Here is a 19,618-nt window from a genome sequence, read left to right on the forward strand (position 1 = left end):
CGCAAATGATTAAACAAGCACAAACCTCCATCTCAACATTTCCGTGTATATAAATCTCATGGTATTTTTTTGGGTTTTCAAAATAAAGATCACGATGTGCTATGGCGGAAGAAATTAACTGCACCAAATAACTGTAACAATGTTTAGTCGATACATAAAAAAGTTGTGTGTTTCGGATTTATCTGTTACAGCTCCTTGGCTGCTACATACAAAATACAGTTAATATTTCTTTGGATGTCCGGATGAATCCAGAATTTTCTTTGTTTTTATATAGAGAACCACATCTTCCACTGGGCTTGGTTCTGTGCTTGACATGGCGAGTGTAACCATACGATGATCGGGTGCGACAAACAATACTCCCTCTGTGTGTGTGAACTCCTAAGGGACCAAACTGCTGAGGTCATTGCTCCCTAGACTTACACACTGCTTAAACTAACTTATGCTAAGAACAACACAGTAAGTCGGCAACCAGTTGGTGGGCCCTCATTTGCGATAATTGACGAAAAAAAATTCGAAATTTTGCGTGATGTTCAATAACTTAGTCAAGTTATGTAGTTTGGTTGCGTAGTGTATTGGATAGGATAGGATAGCTTGACGTGCTGGAGGTTGTGGATTAGAATCTCATTGGGTACATTAATTTTTTTATATTCTTTCTTCTTCTTTCGTTTCACCCTCTTCGGGGTACGCTGGATCAATCATTTCTGTGTGCGTTGTTCTTTTCTTAGGGCCCAATATTTCTTCATTCTTTCTGACATTCTTTTTCCTCTCTTCTTCCGAGAGGAAGCGTTTGAACTTTTGTGTAGATTTGTCTTGGAATCTTATGTTTTCCTCTTTAGTAATTAATTTAGCTGTTCGATCGATAAGTGACTTTTCTGAAATCCTTAATTCTACTAGGTCTTTCTCAGTTTCTTTAAACCAGTTGGCTTTCGTTTTGCGGTTACGCAAAAAGTCAAATATTTGTTTCGTTAATCTGTTGGAATTCATTCTGAGAAGAAGACCATAAAAATTTACCCTCATTTTTCGCATAGTATCTGAAAGTTTTGCAATTTTCTTGTAGAGAGTTTCATTTTTGATGTATATAATTTTATTATCTTGAAATTTTGGTTCTATGAGTTTTCTTAAAATTTTTCTTTCCTTTAGCTCAAGTTTCCCCATTTGGCCTTTGAAATTCATGTTAAGTGTTTCTGCTGCATACAATGCTTCTGGCTTAATCACTGTCTTGTAATGTGTAATTTTGGACCCCCATGAAAGGGATTTTTGTTGTATGTATTTTTTGTTAGATGGAAGGCCAATTCAAGTTTACTTTTTCTGGATTCCACTGCTTTGCTTTCCCCAGCATTCCAACTAATCCATTCTCCGAGATATCTGAATTCTTTTACTATTTCCATCTTTTGTTCATGAACTTTGAGGTATTTACATGGGTGCTTGATGTTTGTCAATATCTTAGTTTTTTCAAAGGAGATGTGAAGACCTATTATATTCTTTATCGTAATGATTTTGATAATTTTTATTCAGTTAATTGATTTAAATGTAATTTTTTATTTCCATTCCTTTATTACATCATTTTAATCATAAAATTCAATTTCATTTGCTCTCATTATGCTGTTTCCACCTGAAATCTTTGTTCATGTGTTTTTGGTTAATTTTATGTACTGATTTTGCTTTATTTTATCACCCAGTTTCTTCGTCCACATTACTGCGTTCATTATATCTATTTGACACTTGTTTGAATTTCGTTATACTTAAATGCCACTCTTTCATTTAAATCTTCATCTACGTTATTTTGTCCACAGTGCAATAGGAATTTAGGTTATGTTTTCAATGTATTTATGACGACTACCATGACAAAAAAACCCTGCACATCTGGTAACGAAAAATACATTTTTCACACCACTGCACAGTCAATATAAATAGATTATTTGGTCTTTTGTTTTTCAACAAGAAGATTGGAACTGTCAAATAACTGAGTATTATAATACATAGATATAATTAAGTTCATATTCTCAAAAACTTCCGATTGGAAAAAGAATAATATAAAGGAAAAAATGAAAAAGTTCATATGGTGATTAAAATAATGTGACAAAGGAATAGAAATAAAAAAAGTAACATTTAAACGAATTATGCACGTGAAGCGATTATCCTATCCATTACAGCATGCAACCAAACTACGTAATTTGACTTCTTTAAAGTTATTGAGTATCATGCAAAATGCCGAAATTTTTCGTCAATTATTCGCAAACGAGGGTCCACAAGTGTGAATGGCTGCAGAGTGTGATACCTGGGATCTTAACCTACATCATCGTGCATTTGGTTTCCAAAAGTCGATCACACCACTGGGGACCCCTCCTTGTGAGACAAGTATTGCAACTTGAAACTGTGTGTGAGGCAGCGTAACTCATGGCGCGAAAATTAGCCAGACTATGTCCATCTACTATTTGAGAGTGAGAACACTTACCGACTTCTAACAAATTTTGCAAATGATTTCAAACGTTTACGAAACTCTTCCACACTAACGCCCCCCCCCCCCCCCCCCCGCAAAATAATGAATGGAAAAAAAATTACCGCGTACCAAAATTTCGCTCTTCATGCACTAAAACTGCATGGTCAGGCATGACGTTTTCAAATGTGTGTGATTTCGTAAGGGACCAAACTGCACACTTACACACTACTTAAACTTATGTTAAGAACAAAACACACACTCAAGCCAGAGGGAGGACTCGAGCCTCCGGCGGGACATGACGTTTTAATTTATTGCTTCTTTACTGCAGATTTTATTCGCAACGCAGTTTGCAGACAGTGTCTATGTATACCACTGAATATACCTCGAGAATACATCACCGTTCGACACACAGTTCAGAAGATATGACGTCAAGGACTTTTAGATGCGTAAAAAACTAGCTTCTGCCTAAAACGGCGAGAGGTCAAATTCCAATAACAGGCATAACGTTTTAATTTATTAATTTTTTACTAATAACTCTATTCGCAAAACATTTTGCAGAGAGTATCCACAGGGGGGAACTAAGGTTGCTGAAGGAGGGAAGGCATTCCTGTTTCCAAGGTGGGTCGTCGAACAGACTCCAGACCCAAAAAACTATCTGTCTTCATCTCTTACGTACAAAACTACCGGTCTTCACCTCTAACTAACTTCACCTTACATCGGTCTGTTGTAGAATTTTAAAATGTTTTATGTTCGCATATTGTGTCATTTATGAGGACAGAAAATTTCCGCTGTAGGAAACAACAGAGGTTCCGAAAACAGTGATGGTATCAATCCCAGCTCGCTCTATTCGCCCAGAACACCCAAAAAGCAGCAATGTCGCGTCCAAGTCGATGCAGTTTTCCTCGTCTTCCCGAAGGCGCTCAATACATCTGCAGTGCCACCTAATGATCAGAATACGAGCATACGAAATATACAGCAGCTATGCCACTGAACTGAAGAGTTTCTAGTGAACAGAAAACAAAATGTCAATCTCTACGGAGAATCTTCGTAAAAGCAACTTCAGGCGCACTCCAAAGCAGTACGATTACGCGAAAATATCGGCTTCTAGCGAAATAACACACTGTTTTCCGAAAATCTGTAATTTTGCTGTGTAAAAATTTTATAAACCTGAGGGTGTAAGTTTACTAATATTCGCAAATAATGGTTACTGAATGTTAAAACCTCATTTTGACTTCCCGTCTCCTCAAGGCAGAAGATAGTCTATCATTTTAAAATGACAGTTCAATTACAGCGTAACGAAATTCGATGTGACGACAAAAACAGCATCTAATTTAGTACAAAAAACCGAAACTGGCAGAAACAGCCCCTAATGTGGCAAAAAACACTGGATCAGGCACAACACCGAATTTGGCAAAAATGACGCTGAATTCGGAAAAACAACACGAATTTAACAAAAAAAAAAAAAAACACAAAATCGAAGAGAACACAGAATTTTGTGGAAATTACCGAATTTGGCACAAAAAACAACATTTAACTTGACAAAAACAGCGTCAGACTTGGCAAAAAAACGGCATCGGACTTGGGGGAAAAAACGGCATCGGACTTGGAAAAAAAAAACAGCATCGGACTCGGGGGAAAAAACACCGGCGTCGGACTCGGGCGAAAACACCCGGCGTCGGACTCGGGGGGGGGGGGGGACTTGACAAAAACCCGGCATCGGACTTTACAAAAACCCGGCATTGGACTTGACTAAAAAAACCAGCATCGAACTTGGCAAAAAAAACAGCATCGGACTTGGAGAAAAAAAACCGCATCGAACTTGGCAAAAAAAGGCATCGGACTTGGCAAAAAGACATCGAACTTTGCAAAAACTATTTGGACTATGGCAAAAAATACCTAATTTGTCCGAAACCATCGATTGTGGCTGTAAAATAAAACTATTTTTTTCTGCCTCATGCATAACTTTTTTCGCAGGTGATTCTGTTGTGTGTAGAGAAGTTGCAACGCAAAAAAATCTGCAGCGAAATGCAGGATAATCTGCAGAGGATCGATGCTGGATGCAGCAGTTGGTCCCGATATCAATAGAGGCACAGAGCATGAACAGACAGAAAGAACCATCATTTTATGAACACACAATTGCAGAACAATCACTGGCAGCAACCAAATCCATAACAAATCTAGGAGTACGAAGCTATTTTAACTCGAAAGACCGCAGGTAACGCAGTGCCAGACGCATTCACTAGAAGAATCCTCAGGACGTGTAGTCCACCCATTAACGCAGTCGCCACCGAAACCCTTGTTCTACCAATATTCCAATATTACGTGTCCATCTGGGACCCATGCAGGAAAGAATTGACGGAGTAAGTACAGAAGATCCGAAGCAGAGTAGCGCGTTTCGTCACATGTTCATTTAGTATGTGCAAAAGTATCAACGAAGATGCTACGTCAACTCCAGTGGCAGACACAAAGAGAGAGACGTTTTGTACCACAGCGTCATTCAATGATAAAATTCTTATAGTGTACGTTTCTAGAAACACCAACCAATCTACTGCTTCCTCCTATAGATATATCGTACAAGCCCATGAAGATAAAATTAGATTGGAATTCAACGAAGGCTCACTTCGTTCTTCCGGCGCACCATTCGGGACTGGAACCTAAAGGGGGAAGTGACAGTAACATATTACGTACCCTCCGCCACACATCTTAAGGAGGCTTGTGAAAATACACTGTCTAATCACATTAATGTGACCACCTATCAAATGCATGAATAACTAGATCTTGTAGCGCGGAACGCTGCGATACGTGATGTAAGAGAGTCAAGGAGTTTCTGGAAGGTACCGACAGGAACGTAGAGTTATTCCAATTCCAATAGCGTGGCCAGCTACGCTTGTTTTTCTAGGTTGAGGATCCGTGACTCATATAGCCTGACCGAAGCGGTCTCACTGATTACCGACTGGGTTCAAAATCCCGGGAGTTTGGTGGCCAGAGGAGTGCGATAAATTCATACCGATGCTCTTCGAACCACGCACACGCTACAGGTTGCGTGAAATGTTTTACTGTCCTAACGCTAGATGCCATCGTATGGAGAAAAAACATTAGCCTCCTGGTAGATGCCATGATGTCGAGGGAAAAAAAGATTGTCAAGTTGGTAGATACCATCGTGTCGAGAAAAAATAAACATATAGGGCTGGACATGGTCCCCATGGATAGGAGCATACTTTTGTTCATCCAGTGTGCCTTCCAGAATGAGAAGATGCCACCAAAACATGCACCCCCCCCCCCCCCATTAGGTTCCCTCCTCCGGCCTGGATCCCTCCTACGCTTGTTGCAGAATGTTTGCTTTCAGACGTTTTACGTCGTAAACGCCAACGGCCATCTGTCCGGTGTGAAAAAGCCACTTGCGGCCATTCAATGGACGTCCAGTTGCTGTATTGGCGTGCAAATTCCAGCCTACCATGTGAAAAATTTTGAAGAATTGCTGCTGCAATGTCTCATAGTTGGGTGGAAGTTATTATTCTCTGTGATTTTACCATAAGTACGTCGTTAGTTACATGGCTGGCGTCTCTGGAATAACATCAGTGGGTGTTGGATAGTATTTGCCACGAAATGTAACTAGAAATCGAGGAAAGTGGTACCGTGGGAAGAAGAAAACGAGATTAGGGTTTAACGTCGCGTCGATAACGAGGTTATTGGGGACGGGCACAAGCTCGGAATGCTTTTTAAGGATGGGAAAGGGACTGGGTGTGCACTTTGAAAGGAACCACCCCAGCATTTGCCTGAAGCGATTCAGGGACATTACGGAAAACCTAAATCTAAATGACCGGACGCGGATCTGAACCGTCGTCCTCCCTAACGCGAGTCCAGCGTGCTACCAACTGCGAAACCTCGCTCGGTGTGGTACACGAACGTCTACCTTAGCTGCAAGGGCCATTGTTTTTATACTGACATCCAAGGATAGAAGCCATGCGAAGAAGTGCATAGAACGAAATGAAATGCGGACAAAAATGCTTAACAGCAACACCCTGGAATCTCCATTTGCCACTGTCAGCAGTCAAACCTTCGTACGAGCGACGAGTTCCAAAGCAAATAATTTCCAGAACGAAACGTCCACTCTGCGGCAGATGATGTGCAACACTCAAATTTCCTGGCGGATAAAACTGTGTTACTGGGACTCGATTCCGAACATCCGCCTTCTGCAGGCCGCGATTTCACTAATTGTGGTATCCAATTACTCTTCACGCCCCACTCAAAGCTGCTTGCCTTCGCCCCGCTCTCTTTTTTTTCCCCTTTTTTCGTCGTGGTTTGCGCGCGCGTTAGTTACGTGTTAGTTAGTTGATGTCAGTTAAGGCAGTCTTTAAGAGGATGAAGATACCATTATCAACATCTCACTGAGTTGAATGAGCTCTTGTAATAGGGCTACGAGAAGCTGGGTGTTCCTTCCGCGATACTGGAGAAAGACTTGGCAGGAATGTAGCCACTGTACATGACTGCTAGCAGCAGTGGTCACGTGAAAGTACGGTCACAAGAAGACCGAGCTCTGGATGGCCACGACAACACCCAGAGGGAAGACCATCGCGTTCGGCGGATGGCTCTGGCGCATCACACTGCATCTGTAGCAGCAATTTAAGCAGCAGTTGACACCACAGTCACACAACGAACGTTTACAAATCGGTTACTTCAAGGGCAGCTCCGAACCAGATGCCCTGCAGCGTGCATTCCACTGACCCCAAACCACCACAATTTGCAACTTCTGTGGTGTCAAGCGAGAGCTCACTGCAGAGTGGGGTCGAGGTCTGTTGCGTCCTCTGGTGAAAGCTGGTCCTGCCTCGTTGCCATTGATGTCCGTCTGCTGGTTAGCAGAAGGCCAGGTGAGCGTCTGCAAACAACCTGTCTACGGGCTAGACACAATGGACCTACACCTGGAGTTAAGTTCTGGAGTGCGATTTCGTATGGCAGCAGGAACATTCTCGTGGTTATCTCACGCATCCTGACTGTAAATCTGTACATCAGTCTGGTAATTCGACCTATTCCGTTGCCACTCATGAACAGCATTCCAGGGAGTGTTTTCCAACAGGATAACGCTCACCCACATACCGCTCTTGTAACGACACGCTGCAAGAATGTAGACATGATGCCAACAGCATTAACCGTCCCCATGTAGTGAGCGACCAAGTACAACAGGCATCCTACTCCATCCCACAAGCTGATACCCCACACCTGTACTACACAATGCATGCGCGTTTGTGTGTTGCTTTCAACACTGCACCGTTTAATGATGTACCGGCATTTCACATTTACAATGGCTTTCCTTCGATTACAATAACCTGCGACCTTGCAATGTGACTCATTTATTCAAACAAATGTATTCCCGAAATCACATTACTCTATATCAATTATTTCTTGGTGTTGGGACTTCTTTTCCGTCGGTATATTTCTGCACATTCGCTCGTTGTCGGTATACACATCGCTTTATGTGCATTCCCGTATTTTGAACAGCGTTTCGTTACTTCTTGTTTAAGCGTATAATCAGTGAATTCCTTTTAACATACATCAGCATGAAAAACTAGTTGGAAACACCTTTCCTGTGTAAATATCTACAACTAACTTCACACACACCGCTACATTTACTATATTAATTCAACTGTTTTTTACGGTTTTAGAATAACCACCTAAATTACGATGAAAATTTATAAACCACTGCTACCGATATAGTAACTACCCTTCAACTAAATACCAGCAATAAAGCTGCCAATAAACGGTGGGATAATACCTTTCGAAAAACTACCTGAACTGAGAGCAGTTAACATGAATCCACGAAACGCAGTGGCCTGCTAGTTCCACTTCGCACCGGCAGATGGCAGTCAGCGTCACAGTTAATACGCTGTGTGACAGATGTCTCTGGCGTGCGCGCGTGGCTATTAAAACACGTGCGAGGGGGCGTGGTTACGTCTGTATCGTTCAAGATGTTGTTGTGGTCTTCAGTCCGAAGACTGGTTTGATGCGGTTCTCCACGTTAGTCTTTCCTGTGCAAGTTTCTTCATCTCTGAAAAACAGCTGCAACCTACACCCGTTGAACCTATTTACTGCATTCATGCCTAGCTCTCTCTGCAATATTTATCCCACATATTACCAAACTGATTATTTTCTTTGGTGCCCCAGGAAGTGTCCTATTAATCGAACCCTTCTTATAAGCAAGCTGTGTCATAAACTCCTTTTTATCCTCCAGTTCGCTTTCGTACCTCATCAGTTATCCCATCTATCTACCTGAACTTCTCTGTTCTTCTACAACATCACATTTCAAAAATTTCCATTCTCTTCTTGTCTGAACTCGTCGTTCACATTTCACGTCTGTACAAGGCTACACTCCAGGCAAATACCTTTACTAAAGACATCCTAGCGCTTAATTCATATTAGATGTTGACAGATTTCCGTATGTATGCTTTCCTTTCCATAGCCAGTTTGCGTTTTATATCCCACTTCGGCCATCGCCAGTGTTTCTTCTACCCAAATAGCAAAACTCATCTAATACTTTTAGTGTTCATTCCATAATGTAATTCCCCCCACATCGCCTGATTCAACTCTACTACATTCCATACGCTTGTTTTACTTTTGTTAATACTCATCTTACTGCTTGCTCATGTACAGATTGAGTAACACTGGGGATAGGCCAAAAGCCTCTCAAACTCCCTTCTTTCCATGCTTTTATTCCCTTCGACGCTTATAACTCTACTCTCGTTTCTGTACAGATTCCAAATGGCCTTTCGCTCTTTGGGTTTTACTCTTCTACCTTCAAAATTTCAAACAGCGTAGTACAGCTAACATTGCCAAACGCTTTCTCTAAATCTACATGTGTTATAAATATAATAAGCAGTAGCGAAAGTTCGCAGCGTTTTGCCGTAAGTTTAATAAACACAACAGATAGACGTAACAGAGACTTAAGTCATCAATAATACATTGTCCTTCACTATTTACAAGTCTGACAACACTGGGGTAACTTTTAGGTTCTGTGACTGTAGCAATCACGTGGTTTTGAGGCGAATAACTCGTCGAGCCATGTTCAGAGCTCATTTTCGTCCGGAGAGGAAGTTCCTTGACGGTTGTTCGATAGACAGCGGAACAGTGAAAATCTGAGGACGCAAGATTAGACGAAGAAGGGTGGGAAGTGACTTCCCTCCGTAACTCCTGTATAGTGTTTATTGTCAGACTAGCAGAATGCAGGCAGGCGTTACCATGGAGTAGCGTCACTTCACGCAGTCCTCCTGATCTTTGTTCTTGGATTGGGACTGCAAGACGTCTCAGTTGTTGACAATAAATGTCAGCAGTGACGGTTACACCTCGGGTAAGTAATTCGTACTACGCCACACCGTCGCTCTTCCACCACACGTATAACGTTATCTTTTGTGGATGCGTGCAAATTCTTTGTATGGGGAGTTGCTGCTTTGGTTGGGCTCAATCGTTCCTTTCTTTTCCTTGTGTTAAGGACGCCATTTCTCGTCACCAGTAACGATATAGGATAGGAATTGTTGGTGGTGTGTACGGGCCAATTGATGACAAGCAACCAAAGATACACATATGGCTACCCTCTAATTTTTGTGATTTTAGCGTAGAGCATGCTGTACACATACACACGATTTTTGAACCTTCCCCTTTGATCCAAATGTCGCACGATGGTGGAATTATCAAAGTTCATCACATTTGACAGTTCTCAAGTACACTGACGTGGATCATTGTGGATTAATGCGTCTAGACGATCTTCGTCAAACCCAAAAGGTCTTCCTGAAAGTGTAGGCTCACTAATGTCAAAACGATCCTCCTTAATCATTTTCTTGCCCTTCTCTGTCCAGTGGCATTATCTCCACAAACGACGGCAATATTTCTGGCTGTCTCCGCTACTATCATATCTATACTGAAAAACAGAAGAATATGCCAGAAATTATACATTTCTCCACTTGGCATCAATTTCCTAGCGTCCGCAGCACATCATGTGGAATATTTCTGTCACGGCTGGTTCTCCCACAGACCACAACTGTCCTGTGGAAATAGAGGGGGTGGAGGGGGGAATACGGACTGACTTTGGCACAGTAACACCATGTTAGCTAAGGTTAGATGGCCTGGTCAGGCAATCATAAAGCCTTTTGGCTCTGCAACTACTGAAAAGTCTGGTGCCCCTATTCACGAGTTGGTCTCGCCTCTTCGCAGATAACATTCGACTGTGATTACGCCTACGGTTCGGCTATCCCTATCGTTGAGATAAGAAAGCAGCCTCACATCGGCAAGATCCGTGGTTCATGTAGAGATCGTTCAAGACGGATATCTGTTAATAACCTGGTTGAGAACTATCCACGAATATAGCATTAGCCATGTATATCTTTTGTAATGTATTCATCACGAGCTTGTCCCCACCTTCAAGCCTACGAAAGTAAAACTGACGATAGCTTCACTTTCTTCCAATTTTCTTGTACTATGGGGAAGGACTGTTTAAATGTTCAATGAGTCCTGCTAGTTTCTGTATCAGCGTAGTGCAATTGTGTTGTTCAACGGGAATATTTTTTTTTTTTAAATCATACTAACAACAGGTACAAATAAAAACATTGTCCGCATTTCGTGTTGCCTTTATGAAATACGTTTTCAGGTACAATATAAAAACATTGTCCGCAGTTCTTGTTGCCTTTACGAAAGAAGTTTCCAAGTATCTGGTCACCGGACCCGGTTAATCAGCGAGTAACTTGGATTTCCGGGAGTGCAATCTTCTAGTTATCTCCTATGAGCGATCGGAACCTGACCAAAGCAAATGGAAGGAAGTAGGTGATGAGAAAAGGTCTTTGATTAAAGACATCGGACGGGCGCTGATACTGTGTGTTTTGACATAACGGTACTTTAAGCTTGTATAGATTCACAGATCTACTTGTAACGGCGTTTTATCCGGAACATTACCGCATTTTAATAGACAATTATTATTCTCTCTTCGATTTCGGCCATCTATGGACCAAATGAAGTAACTTCCTCATGATTTTGTCTTCTTTTCCGATTTTCGGTGTTTCCAATATTTCTTCGTTCTTTCAATGTATTCTTTTCTTCTTTCATTTGTTCATAGGGTGATGAGGTTTCTGACCTTTTACTGAAAACCTCTGAACTTCCTAATATTACCGCCCTTCAAGAATTTCTGCTCTCGTAACATTAATTTCTGCTAAGTCCTGTTTCGCTTCCCTGAACCAATTGCTTGGCGTTTTGGGCTTTTTTATCGATACGCTTAACTATTTTCTTTAGTCGGTCTTTCCGGGTTCATCCGAACCAGCTGACCATAAAACGACATTCTTTTCCTGACCCATCAGACAGTTTTTTAGTTTGGGCACACAGTTCTTCGTTACTTCTTTCCACCCACGTACTCCCTAGTTTTTCTGGAAACGAGTATTTTCCTTAGTACCTTCCTTTTCTTTTTCTCTGATTCTTCTATTTCTCCTTCTTTGTTAGGGACTAAACATTCCGTTGCACAAAGGCACTTCGGTTTCACGACAGTGTTTTGTTTTTACTGATTTTTTAAATTGATAATGTACTTCGTGAATTGGTAAGCCACTTCCATTTTCTGGGCTCTACTTTTTTTTTCTCCTTTATCCAGACCGTTTGCCTATATAATTTTCCCTAAGTACTTATTCACTGTGTTGATTCTATTTTATCTTGTGCTTAGGAATTTTGGATCGTTTTAATGTTCTTTACGAATTCTGTCTTCTCGAAAGACATTTGTAATCTAGCCTTTTCCGCCGTCTCTTCCAACATGTTGATTTACTCGGGTGTTGCACCGACGTTTTCGGAAATTACTGCTAAATCATCTACATAGGCTAGAAATTTGAGTTTGACGTTCGAGTTTTTACATCCCAATCTAATTTCTTGACTTCCTTTTTCTTGAAGTCTAAAATTCCATTATCTTGTTACCTTTCTCAAAACGCATTTGAAGAGCACTGGGGAGAGGCCACCACTTTTTCTTAGACCATTTTTTATTTCAAATAGTTTCAAATTTTCTCCATGGATTTTGACTTTGTTTCTGTCAACGTTTCTTTAATTATTGCCAAAGATTTTTGTCTGTGCCGAATTCTTCTAGTGTATGGAACTGTGTTTCTCTGTCTACGGAGCCGAACGTTTTTAGTACAAAGTTTACACAATTTTTGCATGATAGCAGAGCCTTATGATCAGTTTCAAATTCATAATCTGTTCTATGCAGGACCAGCTCTTTCTAAATCCCCCATGGCATTCACCGAATTGGTGGTCTAACTGATCCACCAAACGATTTTGCTGGGCCTTTGCTAGGAATATTTACGTAACAGCCACTATTCCTCTGGGCCTTTGATAGGAATTTTTACGTAACAGCCACTATTCCTCTGTATTTCCTTTATTGTCTAAAGGATGTATACGAGCGCATTTTTATTTTTTTGAAATTTCTCCGTTTACCAAATTTCCTCCGTACGCTTATATAGTTTTTTCCATAATGTCATCTCTGGCATCGGAAGCTATTATTTTATATTTGCCAAAACGGAATTCAGATGTGTGGCAGTTTCATGACAGAACGGAGGACCATAAATAAACAATCGTTGTTCTCGTGTGCGGCCCTATGCCACAGGTAGTGTCTACAAACATTTGAAAGGATGCAAGAAAGATGATTACAATGATAGGGACAGAAATAACGCTGTTTTAAAAAGTACCATAAGAGAACATGTAGATGAAAATTTATCTAGATAATTAGTTCAGCGGTACGACAATGTCGTAGGTCTGCTAAGGAAAAATGTAGTAAAACTGAATTCAAAATTATGTTCGTCTGGTAGTCTTACGGTGAATTTAATACACAACGACAGGACTTTCATGCTTTTCTCAACAAAAAAGTTCTTGACCGAATAGGAGATACTTAATTCACTGCGTATTGCGTTTTTTAGATCTGAATGAATCACTGTCTTACCACAAAGTCTGCTTGGACATAAGCGCATATGCCGAAGTTCGTACTTGTAAAATATTTAGTGCCGTAGTGTTATTAATTTGACAGAATTTTTTTGGTAACGAAGAATTAGCTGAAGATGTTCTAACTTAAGAAAAATGCATAAAGAGAGGCAGAGCTCATCTAGAACTACACGTCGGAACAAATAACCGCGAAATGGAAATGAGCGTTTGGCGTCATTGGCTGGGAGGCCCCTTACGGGGCAGGTCCGGCCGCCTTGGTGCAGGTCTTATTACATTCGACGCCACATTGGGCGACCTGCGCGCCGGATGGGGATGATATGATGACGAAGACAGCAGAACACCCAGTCCCTGAGCGGAGAAAATCTGCGACCCAGCCGGGAATCGAACCCGGACCCGTAGGACGGCAATCCGTCACGCTGACCACTCAGCTATCGGGGCGGACATAACCGCGAAGATACATTAGAGAAGACATCTATGTAGTCAATGATTTTACGATAACACGTTGTCTGCTACGGTTAGGTTAGGTTTTTATGGGGCTGTAGCACTACTCGTCAAAGTGGAAAATAGAGTATCAACATCTTGGCTTGCAAGTACGGCAGAGAATTATGCTGCGGCCCCCGCTCGCCATTTTGTCAGTTATCGCTGTGAAAAAAGTTTGGTGACGTCTGCTTTAGACATTAAGTATTCGCAAGCGGCCGACGTAATATTACGACTTTTGCGGGAAATGGGAATGTGCGGATGACTTAATATTACGTCTTGCCAGTTACGATGATTTTCCGCAGTGTCAAACGTAAATTTACGATTCCCGCAATTGGCTGTCAAGTCTGCAGGCTTCGTAGCTGTTGCTAGTTGGTAGCAGCGGTATCACTGAAACAATTCGTCGTTTTTGAAACCTGTGTTATCGTCTAATGTTTCATAGGTTTTATCTGACGTTGAAGTCCTTTCTGTTTCGTACGTTTTGTGTTGTTTTTTGTGTTTAAATCTGCAGTGAGGAGGAAAAACGTCTGGTGCAAATGATGTACAACGTCCCTGACGAGTCTGAGGATGGTGAATACGAAACACGTTTATCGTATTATTTTCGCAGTGTATGTTGTTGTGAAGGATTTTCCTGCAGGTCAATCAGGAAATCCATCCGAGCATATGATTTCAGTAAGTGTAATGTTCGACTGCGTATCTTCCCAGGTTTCAATTTGGATCACACTGTACTGTACTGCCGGCCGAAGTGGCCGTGCGGTTAAAGGCGCTGCAGTCTGGAACCGCAAGACCGCAACGGTCGCAGGTTCGAATCCTGCCTCGGGCATGGATGTTTGTGTTGTCCTTAGGTTAGTTAGGTTTAACTAGTTCTAAGTTCTAGGGGACTAATGACCTCAGCAGTTGAGTCCCATAGTGCTCAGAGCCATTTGAACCATTTTGTACTGTACTATAAAGCGTAAATTTTGCTTTGTTCTCGTGTTCTTTGTGTCTCTTTAGATTTAAATGGGCTGTAAAAGAAATATAAACAGAATAATCACTGCTTTACTTACCGGCGTATTTATTTGAATAACAGAACTCCTTTTCACTTTTTCTCTATGATAGATACTATTACACTGAAGTTTTACAGTGGGTTCAGATTTAATACTAGCAGTGCCAAAATATGTATATTTAAAGAAGAAAGTCCAATGGACCTACAATTATTTCGGAAGTCCGACTACATATGCTTACACACGCGAAACCAGATATTTTAGACAGTCCACAGGTAATGGAAGGTACGTACAACACCAGCATCGTAAGTGTAGATACGGGGTAATTTGTTTGTATTTGCTTCTTGGGAATGTGTTAGGTAATTTAATCTAAATTTATTTCATAAGATAGGAATGATCTAAAGATAGGCGAGAGAATCGGTTTACATCAATCAAAATGGGGAACTGATTGGCTGCTGTGGTGTTCGGTCTATCAGAGAAGAGATCTTATTCGCGACTGGTACTTGGAGAGGAATTTCGGGCGAAGTTGGAAAAAGTCGGTGGCCAACTCGTGCGACGAGAGGTCATGCAGACCTGAGCTCTATGCAATTTTGTTAAGTCTGAGTAACAGCGAATTTTTGGAGTTTGTGATTTTCAGGAAAGGTTTAAGATCAAACTTAGATGATATTCACGGATATTTTGGACTTTTTCGGCGAAAACTGAAGCCTTTTTCCCGGAGGGAAAAAATTCCACGTGGCATGCTGTGCAATAGTAAGAGTGGACTTTCAAATTTGACACTTTTTTCCGGACGGAAAGAATTCCACGTGGCACGCTGTGCAATAATAACAGTGAACTTCCAAATTTCAAATATGAAGATTCAAATGGTGCAAATGGCTCTAAGCACTATGGGACTTAACAGCTGAGGTCATCAGTCCCCTAGACTTAGAACTACTTAAACCTAACTAACCTAAGGACATTACACACATCCATGCCCGAGGCAGGATTCGAACCTGCGACCGTAGCAGCTGCGTGGTTCCGGACTGAAGCGCCTAGAACCGCTAGGCCACCGCGGCCGCCAAAAGTGAAGATTTGGATAGTATCTGAGTAAAACTGTTACACTCAGAGAGCCTTTACGAACCATTCATTATACGATAAAAAGTACGGGTCTTTCAGAATCAGGTCTGACAGCGAGTGAAATTCTGAACATGGTTGCTAACAGAGCTTGTGCTACAAGTGTGAAAGGACTGGCACAAACAATGTTCATTTTCGTCTTTACAATCCTAGAGCTATATGCTAGGACGAAGTTGGTAGCAAATAACTGTGCGAAAGTACCAATACTGAACAGAATTTTTATGCAAAGACTTTCCTTCACTTGGTAGGTACGGCCATAGTAAATTTAACTCATTATGAACACTGTCGATGCGTATATTGCAGCTAATTTTTTACAGATTTTCTCAACTAAGCTACATTTTGCGTCACTTCAGGTCAAGCCGTGTTATTTGAAGAGTGCACCGAAGGTAAGTGCTTTTCTATGTTAACAGAAATCGCTGTCTCCCCTGGCGACACAACCACCAACCATACAGTTGCGTAAGGCGGGTTGCCGCAACGTACGGCCCATTAACAACAATTCGTCTGGCTCTCCGACGACAAGAAACAGCAACAACACACAAATACGCCGAGTTGTTCACAACCGAACCTCCAGCCGTCGCCACGGTATTGGATGGCGCCAGCCTGCCCCGCCTGACATGCGATCATCGCTGCACAGAAAGCGCTGCTACTGCATCACTACCTCAAATGTGACACTAACGTGCTTCCTTCCGCCGGACGAGTATTTATGTCGCCGCACGATAACAAGTGTAAATAAAGAATCAAATAAAAATGTTAAAACCCTATTGCTATTGGCTACTATGGGCACTTTTAAAGCCTTCGATCACCCCCCCCCCCCCCCCACAAAAAAAGAAACACACAACGCTCTGCAGTCAGTCAGCATTCCAAGCATTATGGAAAAGTTAATGCAAAAATTATTGCCTGGAAACAAAAACTGTGAGTTTCTCTTTCATAAAACTCGGTCGATGATGCCTAAAAAATCCACAAGGTTGCAAAAAAAGTTTTCTAAAATATGTGAAAAACTATGACAGCGACTAATAAATGTCAAATGTGACAGTTGTAGGTGTTAAAAAGATCTATCGACTGGACTATTATACGACTGACTATCGGTTATCTTCTTACGTTTCGGTACAGATCGAAAAAACCGTTAAAATCGGTTCCTCTGTAACTAGCTCTCACGGTAAGTCAAAAGGTACTTGATTGAAAAAAAAATTATTTATGAGATATCGACTTTTTGAAAGAAATTGCTCTCGATAATTGGCTAGATCTTCTCAGCATACGGCCTCACAGTAACAGTTTTAGGCTTGTTTTGTTCACAAAAAGTTGTGCTAGCATGCTGTTCAATGATCTTTACGATTTTATTAACTGCAAGGATCAAAAAATTACTGAAAAACTTGCACTTTAGTTGGGTGTTTTTTTTAAACTGTGTCTCAATTTCTATTTTACGAAAATAACTTTTAAAGCAAGAAACTCCTGACGTTTTTTCACGATTTTTTTAAAAAATCTACGCCCTTCTACAGCACAGACAACTTTTTTAAAAAAAGGAATGGACGCAATTAACATTTTAGACCCTTACGCTTGGTGGAAGTTAATTTAAAAGATAAAAAATGTTGTCTCGGCTCTAGAAGGTCGTAGAAATTTTGTTTTAATTCGTGAAAAATAACAAAAATTTCTTTCTTTAATAGTTAATATAATAAAATGAAAATTGAGATAGTCAAAAAAACACGCCCAAGTAAAGTGAAAGTTCCTCCAAATCATTTTTTGATCCTTACAACTAATAAAATCTTAACAATTATTTAACAGCATGGCAGCACGACTGTTTGCGAAGAAAATAAGCCTAAAAACCGGTACTGTAGGCCTAATTTTTTAATTTGTCAAACAAGTAGTTTCTGACTTACTGCGGGCTATACATACAGTGAAGAGCTAGTAAGGTAATGCGAATTTTAACAAATTACAGAGAACCCGAATGTAGTGGCTTTTTCAAGGCGTCTCAAAACGTACGAAAGCAACCGATAGAACTTTTTAAACATTACGACCTTGTCTTTTAACGTTTTTCGATCGGAGCTATATTTTTTATTTAGTTAAGAAAAACTATTTTTTGCAACTCTGCAGAAATCTTACGCCATTTGTGCCATCCTGGATAGAGTTCGTGAAAATGCAACTATTTAATTTGTAAAATTCCATGTACGCTCATATTCTTTTGTTTTCAAGTAACAATTTTTGCAAATTTAACATTCGGACGTCACAGAATGCTTGGACTATTACGGCGATCGAGTCTAGTGGAATTCTTTCGCCGAGAGCAACCTAAGCTCCGTGCTATACTCCGGCTCGCCTCCCAGAACACTGTCACCAAGGACGTCGTCCACCTACGAATATTCCCGTGTGAAGTCCGAGGTTACCCGCTTGGGCACTCCACGGCGCCGTCAGGACATCCCAGTGCTTCAGTAAGTAAGCGCCAGACTGAACCGAGTGCACATTCATGTTCCAAGAAACTGCTATTGTATTTTATTAGACTTGATAAAATTCCACTGTTATTGGCTAGCTGTGCACACCAGACGTAGTATGTTGTTCCTCTCGGTCACGAATACAATAGGAAAGAAGAACAATAAACTGGGCCGCCAGAAGCCTCTGAGAGGTCTTCTTTCAATACTGTCACGAGTTCATTGGACACAGCCATCTGAACCCCCTCAATAGGGTTAAACCTTGAACCGCTCTGCACCATTTTCTGTTTTACGGACAGGAAGTGACAAACCTCATGAATAAGAATGGATGGTGCAACGGTGAGAATTGCGTTTCAACCAGGATCTGCCGATTTATCGTTGCCTAATGACGCAGGGCTTTGCCGTGCAGCAAGGAAAAGTCAGAATTGATGAAGATGTCTGTGTGCGCATGTCCGACTCAAGTTAATGAGCGTGTTAACACTTCGTGGTAAAATTTCTTTGTTACTGATGAAGGTGTTAGTTTTAGGGCGCTGAATAACATGGTCTCCAGCATCCTTACTGGATAGCGACTTGAATGGCGTCTGTTATCACAAGCGAAATTGCTACGACTATTCCGCAGGAACACACATTAACAGATTTCTTCAGAACGTCTTACTCTGTGGCACAAATATGTAAATATGTGGTTCGTATCCTTGAATGTTGACTAAATGACACGTTGCCTATTGTATGGATGGCCGACTACTCTAACAAAAGAACAGGGGCCGACACCTCATTGAGTCCTCTATTCGGCGCTTCAGATCGGAGGCTTGATACTTCACGAAGTTATAAAATGCGTGTTACACTGTTGCCGTTGTCAGCTAGGATGGCGGTCAAGTCTCTAGCCAAGCAGAGGGTCGCTCTCACGTGGATAATCCTGCCAGAGAAGGAAATTGTGTCAATGGATTACGCCCTCTTCTTAAAAACCCAGTGAGCATCACCTCCTTCCTTAAGTGTGGCTGATATGAGATTCGCCACGCTTGGGTGGCGTGATGAATTCGATTGAGCCTGAGATACGAATTCGTCGTGAACAACCCCGCTACTATCGTCAGCGCGTAGACTTTCCCGGCGTCTTATGGTTGGCAAGGAGGGCTTACATCATCTTGGATGCAGAAAGCTTGACGCAAGTGCTAGAATAACTTAAGCTCTTGTTCAGGCAGAATATATAAAGATAGTAACTCTTGTGAAAGAACAGATACCAATGATGACCA

General features: G+C 41.3%; 1 protein-coding gene across 1 annotated transcript in view; it reads right to left on the reverse strand.

The window, feature by feature from the left end:
• LOC126412342 (rho GTPase-activating protein 10) overlaps positions 1 to 19,618 on the reverse strand; it is a 571,369-nt gene that overhangs the window by 94,928 nt on the left and 456,823 nt on the right. The gene's annotated exons all lie outside the window — the stretch shown is intronic.

The sequence above is a fragment of the Schistocerca serialis genome, chromosome 7 (genome assembly GCF_023864345.2).
Source record: "Schistocerca serialis cubense isolate TAMUIC-IGC-003099 chromosome 7, iqSchSeri2.2, whole genome shotgun sequence".
Lineage (NCBI taxonomy): Eukaryota > Metazoa > Arthropoda > Insecta > Orthoptera > Acrididae > Schistocerca > Schistocerca serialis.